General features: G+C 32.5%; 1 long non-coding RNA gene across 2 annotated transcripts; it reads left to right on the plus strand.

The window, feature by feature from the left end:
• Positions 1 to 1,108: 1,108 nt before the first annotated feature.
• On the plus strand, positions 1,109 to 3,933 carry LOC128233445 (uncharacterized). 2 transcript variants are annotated; one of them, XR_008260689.1, is made up of 4 exons: positions 1,109 to 1,233; positions 2,062 to 2,168; positions 2,453 to 2,634; positions 2,944 to 3,933. It is a non-coding gene; the product is annotated as an uncharacterized LOC128233445 (long non-coding RNA). The 2 variants fall into 2 exon arrangements; XR_008260690.1 differs by having other exon boundaries at positions 2,453 to 3,933.
• The last annotated feature ends 5,425 nt before the right edge of the window (positions 3,934 to 9,358 follow it).

Raw genomic sequence — 9,358 nt, forward strand, 5'->3', positions numbered from 1 at the left:
GATCACAATAAGGTGAGTGTTTTTTCTCGATGCAATATAATGCTCAACTTATTTGTCTTTAATGATCAAAACAAAAGGCATATGATTTTGATATATTGGCGCTTTTTAAGTGGGGAATTTGTGGCCACGTAGCTATAAATTGTATGGTTTCATTTGCTATGATCATTAAAGTCAAATGAGTCAAACATAATAATGCATTACAATTTAAAAAGGGAGCAACTTATATTGTGGCCCTTTAAAGACTTTAAGCTTACCTTAAAATAGTGAAATGTCAAGCGAAAACAAAACATATAAAATATAAAAAATACGGACAGTTTCTATTTATTTCTAACGATATAATAAGTCATTGCAGTGGACTAAATAATTCGTTAACGTCATTGCACCCCTTTAAAACTGCACGATGTGACTGTTCACAGAGAACTGAACTTAACTACATTCAGTGTTAAAATTGATGAGTTTTTTTAGGGAGCGAAACTCCTTACTTCTGATTATAAACAAGATGCAAACTCCATAGAAAACTTCTGTTCCAATAAGTACTTAATCGGGATGTTGAAGAAAATGTCTGATTGTCATTATCAAGGGGTTGATTTCCTGAAATAGTTTATTTCTAATTAAATTGCAAGTTTAAAAGAGACCCGGTCCACCTGAAATGTAGGCGTAGAACTATAACAGACAAACTGTAAAACAGATAATATTCAAGAATTAAAACTTATTATTATTATACATTGTCAAGATATCTGCTATTTAGTTCTTGCTACAAATGGATTAAACACACTGTATAAAAAACATAATGTTTAAATACATTCCGGAAGGCAAATCCTTCTAAAGATAATTATACATCCTTAATACGAAAAGTAGTGTAGAAATATTTTAGGAAGTAGCACAGTTAAGGGAGTACACAGTATAAAGAAAGCAACAGTTAGTATACATCTTAATGTAGATTTAACCGAATTCTGGTTACAAGTTGGTACATTCAATGAAAGACTGCAGCTCCGGCCATTGTGATTTCTAAGTTCTGTTTATTATCTCTAACTACGAACCAATAGAGAAATAAATGTCTCTTGAAATATTGGTACAATATATTTTATCTAATTGCAGAATCAACTAACAACTCTGCACCACAGGTATCCCAACAGTGGCATATGTCGGTCATTTACGCCGTAGCTGGAACAATTATATTTCTACTTGTAGCTACGTTGATTCCTCTTCTATTTAGGCGATGCAAACCTCATGGTAATTCTATAGATACTTTAATTTGAATACATTCATATCAATTTTTGTTTGACCGATATGTATATTATTTTTCTTGACCCTTGTTTCGAATTTAGATTATTAATAGACAAAATACCATCTATATAATTTTATCAGAACTCGAGAAAAGCTATTTGTCATCGCCTGTTGCCATTTGACAATATTTGACTTCAGGAAGACTCATTTTTACTTATCTGTCACAGAACGCATTTCATTTGTCATCAAATGTCAATTTTGAGATATGTGAGGTTTTGGTCATGTTTGTATATCTAGGTACGTCATTCGTATGTTATATCACTGCTAAGATCAGCACACACTGACTCTGCATACGAACAAACATAATAGATGTTTCAGAAAGTACAGCAAGTTTGACTATACATGTCAAGAAATCAGTAGGGAAGAGAAACTTGTTAAAACGACATTGCATAAACCAATGTCATTAACTTGGTAACACTATGGAAGCTACGGAAGCATGCTTAGAAGCCATAAATATACTGTTATATTTTAAATGGCACAAGGATCGAAAGTAATCTGCAAAAAAATCCGCGTACATGAATATGACGTAATTATTTATCAATTAACCATGGATAGAGCATCAATGCTTTCAGAGCTATCAGATGAAGTATTTATAAATATTAAATTGTCAAACTTGAATATTTGTTACATCGGTAAATTTGCTTTTTATTCGAAAGGTCAAAAACATGAACTGATGGCGTTTACATCAGTGCAATGACATTCAGATAGGTGAGAAAATGTCGTCGTGTCCTTCGTAATTTAATCACAGTTATCTTTTTTAAACTTTTGACACAGTTTATGCAACGCTTCAACGCCAAAGGACAACTGCAGTTAGAGAGCCAGTTACACATGTGTATGATACTGTGCAGTCTAATCTTGAGCCAACTGTCTATTACAATCTGGTAATATTTCTTCAATTTAAAACAGTGAAATGTGATGTCTTCTAGACTAAGAAGCGTATGCTATTTCTACTCAAAGATTATTTCGATGTTTGAAGCCGTGTAATATAATGATATTAAAAACTGGTTTAAACAATCTATTTGATCCATATATAATTGATATTAATTCACACAAATAGGATACTCAATAATCGTATTCCTAAAATTACTAAAAATGAATTTGCCATGTAGTAATTTTATCCTCTTATGTTTATTCTTATATTATGATGAAATATTTATTTTGGAAGAGAGGAGGGTCAGCAAGTGGTATCGAGATTACAAAAGCACCTCAACATTTGGAGAGTGAAGGATACAAACGTTCAAATGAAAATGAATGTCATTATGACTATGTGGACCCACCATCCAACCACAGCGACAGTGAGACAAACGGGCCGGGTGCAAATTATATTCACCCTCTATAAAACTATTTGTGAGTAAAACATTTTGCTATATAGTCTGATTTATATCTTTTGAAAATCCTATAATCATACTTGTTACGCTAACCATTTCAAGGCGTTTATGGTTTATACAATATAATGAGAATGTACTTAATGGTGTGTATTAGTTTGAAACATGACAGCTTTGCAGATATAAACGTGTATATGTAAACAAGTTTATACTTATGCAAATTAGTTTGCACAAATATAAATTAATTCACCAATCATTAATTGGATATACGTTACCCAAAATAAAACTGGTTTAACTATGAAACTGGTTTAACTATATGCTATTTTTTCAGCTCAATTGCAAAGACAGCTTTAGCTGTTACCCATCACACTTGACTCAGTTTCATGATTATAAACCAGTTGTCTTTGTTGAGAGACCGAATTATCTTATCCTACCTCTGGTAGAACACGAAAACACAGCCTCTTGGGTTCGAGTTGGACACCTTTATCGTTAAACCATTTTCATCCTGTTGTATTTTCAATTATTCATATTTAATATAGTTAATACGAAGTTGTACTGAGTATGAAAACCTCGGAAATGACTCAGATAATATAAAACATTTGACATGGTTGAGTATCTACGGAAGTTGGCTTAACACTATATAGCTGCCTTTTTAAAATGATTGAATGAATGAATGAATGATTAAAATATATTGTATTTTCCTATTCGCAAAGATACGTTTGAGGAGCTTACGAATTTGTAACGTGTACGTGTACGCATAGCGTTCCATATTTTTACTCACTTCCTCGTGTCATGTTACATGAGATTCCACATTTGTACAATGTACACATATAATGATGACGTAGCACACAGACAAGTATCCAACATGAACACGCCCCTGTACCAGAAGGGTTTTGCAACCTCTAATGATTTAACGGTGACTTCAAGGCCCACATGACCAGTTGGTGTTGTCATCATATAGGATTACATAATATTAAATGTTAACGTGTAAACCTAATTATTTAAATGTTAACTTTTCGTTTTCGAAAAGCGTGACAACAATTTGAAGAATGGTTGGTTAACCATATGTAAAACAATCACGCTTTAAATGCATTTGTTTCCTCCTTTTTGTACTATGATCATATCATTGTTAATTTATTTCCCGTATGAGTGCATAGTTTCGAAAACTGTTTTAGACGAGTTATATTACTAGTTGAATGTCAAATTACTGTTGACTTGTACATTTGAAGAATCAGGATGCCGTTGTAATATATTATGATGATTTTATATGTTAAACATAATTGTGTGTCAAATTGGTCATTTAAGCGGACATTTGCACGAAATAAAATTCACTAACGCGTATGCATTTCGTTGTTTGTTATGTGAGCTGTAATTGTGAGATTAAGGAAACAAATTGGCATATAACTGAAAGAAATCAAAGGTGATTAAGTGCTTTGTTTTGAACCAAGCGCCATAAAACAACGACCTGAGTTTAACCCGTCCAATCGTATTGAAACACAAACACCTTTTATGCTAACAAATGCAGAAAATGATACGGTCCTAGCTAGGTCAATTGTAACGGATTCCTCCCATTTTCAGAAAGAATCTGAAATATATACATGTGACAATGATTGCGGTTGATGTTCTTACAGTATACGATATGAAAGTAGCCTATTCAAATTGTCACGTAAGTGTTACTTCGCTAGGAAGTACAAGAACCATGAAATGAACCAGTTGTTTGTAATGCCAAATTCATTTAAAGAAATTTTGCGAGTCGAACCGTGTATGAATCGATATGTTATTTAAACAACATAATGTGAAATCGAATGCAATTGATGTTTTAGCGCAATTCATTTAAAAAATCACGGGTTCAGTTAAGCAACGAGTGCAATTTTGCAATGACATTTCCACAGATAGATATAACAATATATAACACCGAGACAATTACAAGGACAAAGCCAGAAGCAAATTTTGTAAAAGGTGTCAAACATATCATTTTTTTCAAGAAAGCAATGAATATGAATTCAATGGGTAGCTCGTGTGTTGTAACAATATATACCAGAGGAGACAAGAACAATGAGTTATTGAAATGAACCTGCTAAGGTAAGGTATGATGCCATTTCACTTACCAGACAGTTCAGGCGAGTATGAAGGTATAAACATTAGGACTGCTGATGGTAGGGTCGAGGAAGGGTGTCCCCTGCCGTCCGCTCCAAATATTTTGAAAAGTCGACAATGAATATCCTAAATTAAACTTTTAAGCATCAATAAGTTTCGGTAAGACAACCCTCCAATAAAAGAAACATAAGTTTAAATGAATATTAACTAATGGTTAGTCAAGTAGATATTACTTGATAATGAAGGGATAATATATATTCAAGCAAAATGTAACTGCATCAATCTATAAACAATGTGGAGCGCATTTGCTATTAATATTATGCGCTTTATTATAATAATACTCACATTTTTTGCTTTGCTGCTTGATGCTGTTCATTCATTTTTAATAGTCAATCTAATTGATAAAGACTGTTAATTAGTACTTTATGTTTATTAACTCCAAATCCACGACAATGGCACATTAACGTCTTTAGAAATGACAATATATAACTAAAGGATGTTTTACGATACTACTGCCATCTGCAAATAACATGAAGGTCCATGAACTGAATAAAATCCAAACTGTATGTGTAAGTATTTTTTAAAGAAAAACAATGAAGGAAGTTATTTAACCATATCTTATAGTTAGTTTTATTGCTCAAAAAACTGAACTTGCAACCCTGGTGGAACATGCATATCATGGCAATTGCCTGGCGCAGCAATTCCCTCTTTCTTGACCCGATATCGACATCGCATCAGAAGAAAAGACTAAATAATATATATGTGTTTCAAACTAAGGCATTTCAAAGGAAGAACATTGCTATTTAACCGTGGAAAAGAGGCATTAAGAACATGATATATATGTCTGATTGACATAATAAAACCGTACTATCCAAACTGAAATACCTGCGCAGGACCTGCAATCTAATGCAACCACCAACACTGCATCCAGCGCATTTCAATTCGCTGGAACCTTTCTACTATCATTTGTAACAAAGATGAACGTACTTCATTTTCGTTGATGCAAACTGCAAGGTACATGTAGAGTTAACTTATAAAAAAAAACCATATTTTTAATCGATTTACAATTTTGTACTTGTCACCATATAAATAATTTCAGTCTCATAACAACGGGCAGCTATTCAAGCTAGTCGGAGCTCAAGTTGAATTATTTGTGATCGCTCGTTGTGCCTTGTAAATACTTTATTCAGTACTACTCTAAAGTGTACAGTTGTAATGAAAGGTTTATCGTTGTCTACGATAATTTATTTAATTTCTACTGTTGAGAAGAAGTGCAAAGAAAAACTGGAGGTTCTAGTTGATATGTGTGCGATGCTATTCAATTAACTGTTTAGACACATGTGTTGTAAGATAGTTTTTAGTTTAAAACCACCACATGTACACCAAAAATATAGTTGACATAATCGTAACATTTATCTCGTTGCTTTAATGCTTTTTGAGTGAGTAATTGTCTAAGCAACATTTAGGATTATACAAACTATCATCAACTTGATAGGACACTTGAAAAAAAAAACAGTCTCGAAAATATTATTGTATGACATCTCTGAAAAGGCATTAATAGCACATTTGTTAGCCATTACGAATATATATAAATAAAATAAATTCATTGAATATCTTTTGGATGCTATTCGCCACAAACACAGAATGGGACCATGTTAAACATAATATTGGAAAAAATGTATCCAAACAAAATACATTAAACGTATGATAAAAAAACCGTATACAATTATATAAAATATGACAGCTTAAAAAAGTATGATATACATATAAGTCGAGTAAATGGCAAAATATGATTGTTCTGCAGAAAACCTGGACAATTTTACCACTAAATGACCTTGCAAAACGGGTCAATAAGGCAACCCCAATACATATTTTTTAATGTTTAGCTATTTTCAAAATAAGTAATAAGTTTTAAAATCCTTTGCATCACGGAAATATTATCTGCGCGCAAAGATAAATTAGTGAACTTTGGAAAGTGGGAATTTTTAAGCCATTTTAAAAGTAAGCACTCGCAAATTGACAATTAGAAGACATCAATGTATAAATGGTATGTAGATCAAGCAATTTAGAGAGAATTTGAATACCTTTAGCTGCGGTCAAAATAAGAGGAAGTGGTAAGTTGCTATCAACAATAATCCCAGAATACTACATGAAGTTTGTTATGAGTTTTAAAGTGTAATCTCATTTCGTAGTGCAGCTAGCTTCCTCATGAAAATTCATGAACTGGGCTAATGCATCCATTGTTAACCTTATTATCACAAATGCATTCAATGACATACATTCTGGTATGAGATTATCTGGAATAACATATACGATTGTAGAAAGAGAATAAGTGTTGTGTGCTAATACAGCTGTTTTGTGTAAGTGCGGCAATTAATGTTTATTCACAGTATTCTCATGCCTTGAAAGTTGATCGGAGTTTTTTAGCCAAATGAATTCACAGTATGCCTTAAAGTTGATTGGACTGTTTAACCAAAATACTATTTAGTGAACGTAACATTTCACAAACTAAACACAGGGCAAACCAGCTATCTATACCAAATGATCGTAAACTTTAAAGGATGGTCGAGATTTAATTACATAACTTGAGTACACAAGGAAGAAAACAGAACAAAGCCTATAGTTGCATTTCGAGATTCGCTGACATGATTGTACATGACCATTGAGCCCTTTTAAAAGGTATTTTACCAACTATAGCATTCCTTCATGCAATATGCACATGGCAGACACTACCATAATTTGATAATTTGCGTACATGTGTAAATGTACAATAGATTAATAGTAGTTTAAAAGCGGTGTTGACTTATAGAGTAATATAATATTTACGGAAAATATTTGTGTAACAAAAAGGAGTATTTTACTTCAGGTAAAAAGCAACTATGTGCCTTGGTTTTGGGAAGAACCAGTGAACATTGCCTTGTGTACGTGATATTTTTCATTATAATTAAATTTAAACCATAAATAATGCAAATAAAGTTTCTGTTCATCAACTGATTAGCTGTTTCCAAACTAGAAACATGAAAACATGTTGTTGCTTTTTCCACATCCTTCAACAGCGTTCGTATTTGTGCTTTTGACATAGTTTATATTAAAGATATGTGTTTCAACACAATGATTGACATTCAATGTCAGTCTCATATTTGCTTTATATTACGGATGAATATTTTAAAACATCATTTCTTTCAATCACCAACATTCATTTTGTTGTTCTTGCGAAAATAAACTTTCCTACATATTTAAACCTAAGAATTGAATTCCCAAGGAACTTTGAGAGTAACATTACACATTTATTATACATTCGTGTGAAAACTCTGTGACATTTTGGTCGTGAATTTTGCTGTTGTCTGATGAATTTATTACACTCTCCTGTCACAATGTCTGGTTGTTACTAGGTTTGCTGAATCGCTGTTTTTTATTGCGAAGAAAAAGAAAATAAAGGATACAAGTTATAATAAATGGATGTTAAGCATTTTAGCTCAAAAAAAGAACGGGGAAAAATTAATTACATATTCATCCTTTTCGGCAATAAACAAAAGGGATTTTATAATAAGATGTAACTGAAATAATAACCATTTGCTCGTATTTCATCGACTGAGTATAGTTTTGCCATTCTATATGATTCCTATCTTCTCAAAGTTAGACCTTTGTCGTCGTAGAATGTTTTAAATAATACTTTGTTCATGGAAAGACCAAAAACAAAAAACAAAAACACTGGTAATTTGAAGAACGTACTCTATATAGCATTTTTGTATCGTAAAAAAACTGTAAAGACTGAAATGCATATATCATTGAAACGCGTAACGCTTCTTCCACTTTTTAAAATTTATTATCCTTTTTTATGCCTTGTACTAAAACATATTAAAAAATCATTTGTGTGGATTTAACATAAGCGATTAGGCCGCTTTTCAAAGAGACCGCGAGTTCGCATCTGTATATGTATCATCATCCGTAGAACAAAAAACATCTGAAGTAGAAAATGAATAGAAGCTTTACGGTTCGTCTGCAACACATCAACCAATATCCAAATTGCACATGTAAACGACTACCAAATGAGCGATGCTTAAAGATAAGGACCAGTAGCAGACATCATATTGACAAGATGCCAAAAAGCAAGTTCGATTTTAAATTGGTGATACGAAACTGCTAAATTAGAAGGATTCTGATGTAGTGAGAACAATCACACAAAGCATTGCAAACGCTATCAAATTAGACTACAATACATGTTAGCTATATCCAGGATTTGTTTTAAAAAATAATTCAAGAACAACATATAATGTTGGTGAGCCACATTTGACATCTTGTTAAAAGAGAACAGTGTGCGTTTGCGCAAACATACTTATGGAACAGCCCCCTGCGAATATGCACATGTGCGTTAACAAATGTGGATTAACCGATACATGGTTTGAAACTTTAAGGAAGGGCATTCTCATTGTACAATGGCAACAGTTATGTATATACACATATGTTTTAGCTCGATTGTGGCGAAAGCTAAGCTTATAGAATCATTCTCGAGTCCGTTTCCTGGGCAGAAACCAAAGTTATTAACGCAATGATTCAATTTCTGTATAAAAAGAAAACTGTTATCAAAAACAGAAACGAAATTCTGACCAAAAATGTTTTAACTGCATATATTCAAGTTTATTTTATTA

Source organism: Mya arenaria, chromosome 5 (genome assembly GCF_026914265.1).
Source record: "Mya arenaria isolate MELC-2E11 chromosome 5, ASM2691426v1".
NCBI lineage: Eukaryota > Metazoa > Mollusca > Bivalvia > Myida > Myidae > Mya > Mya arenaria.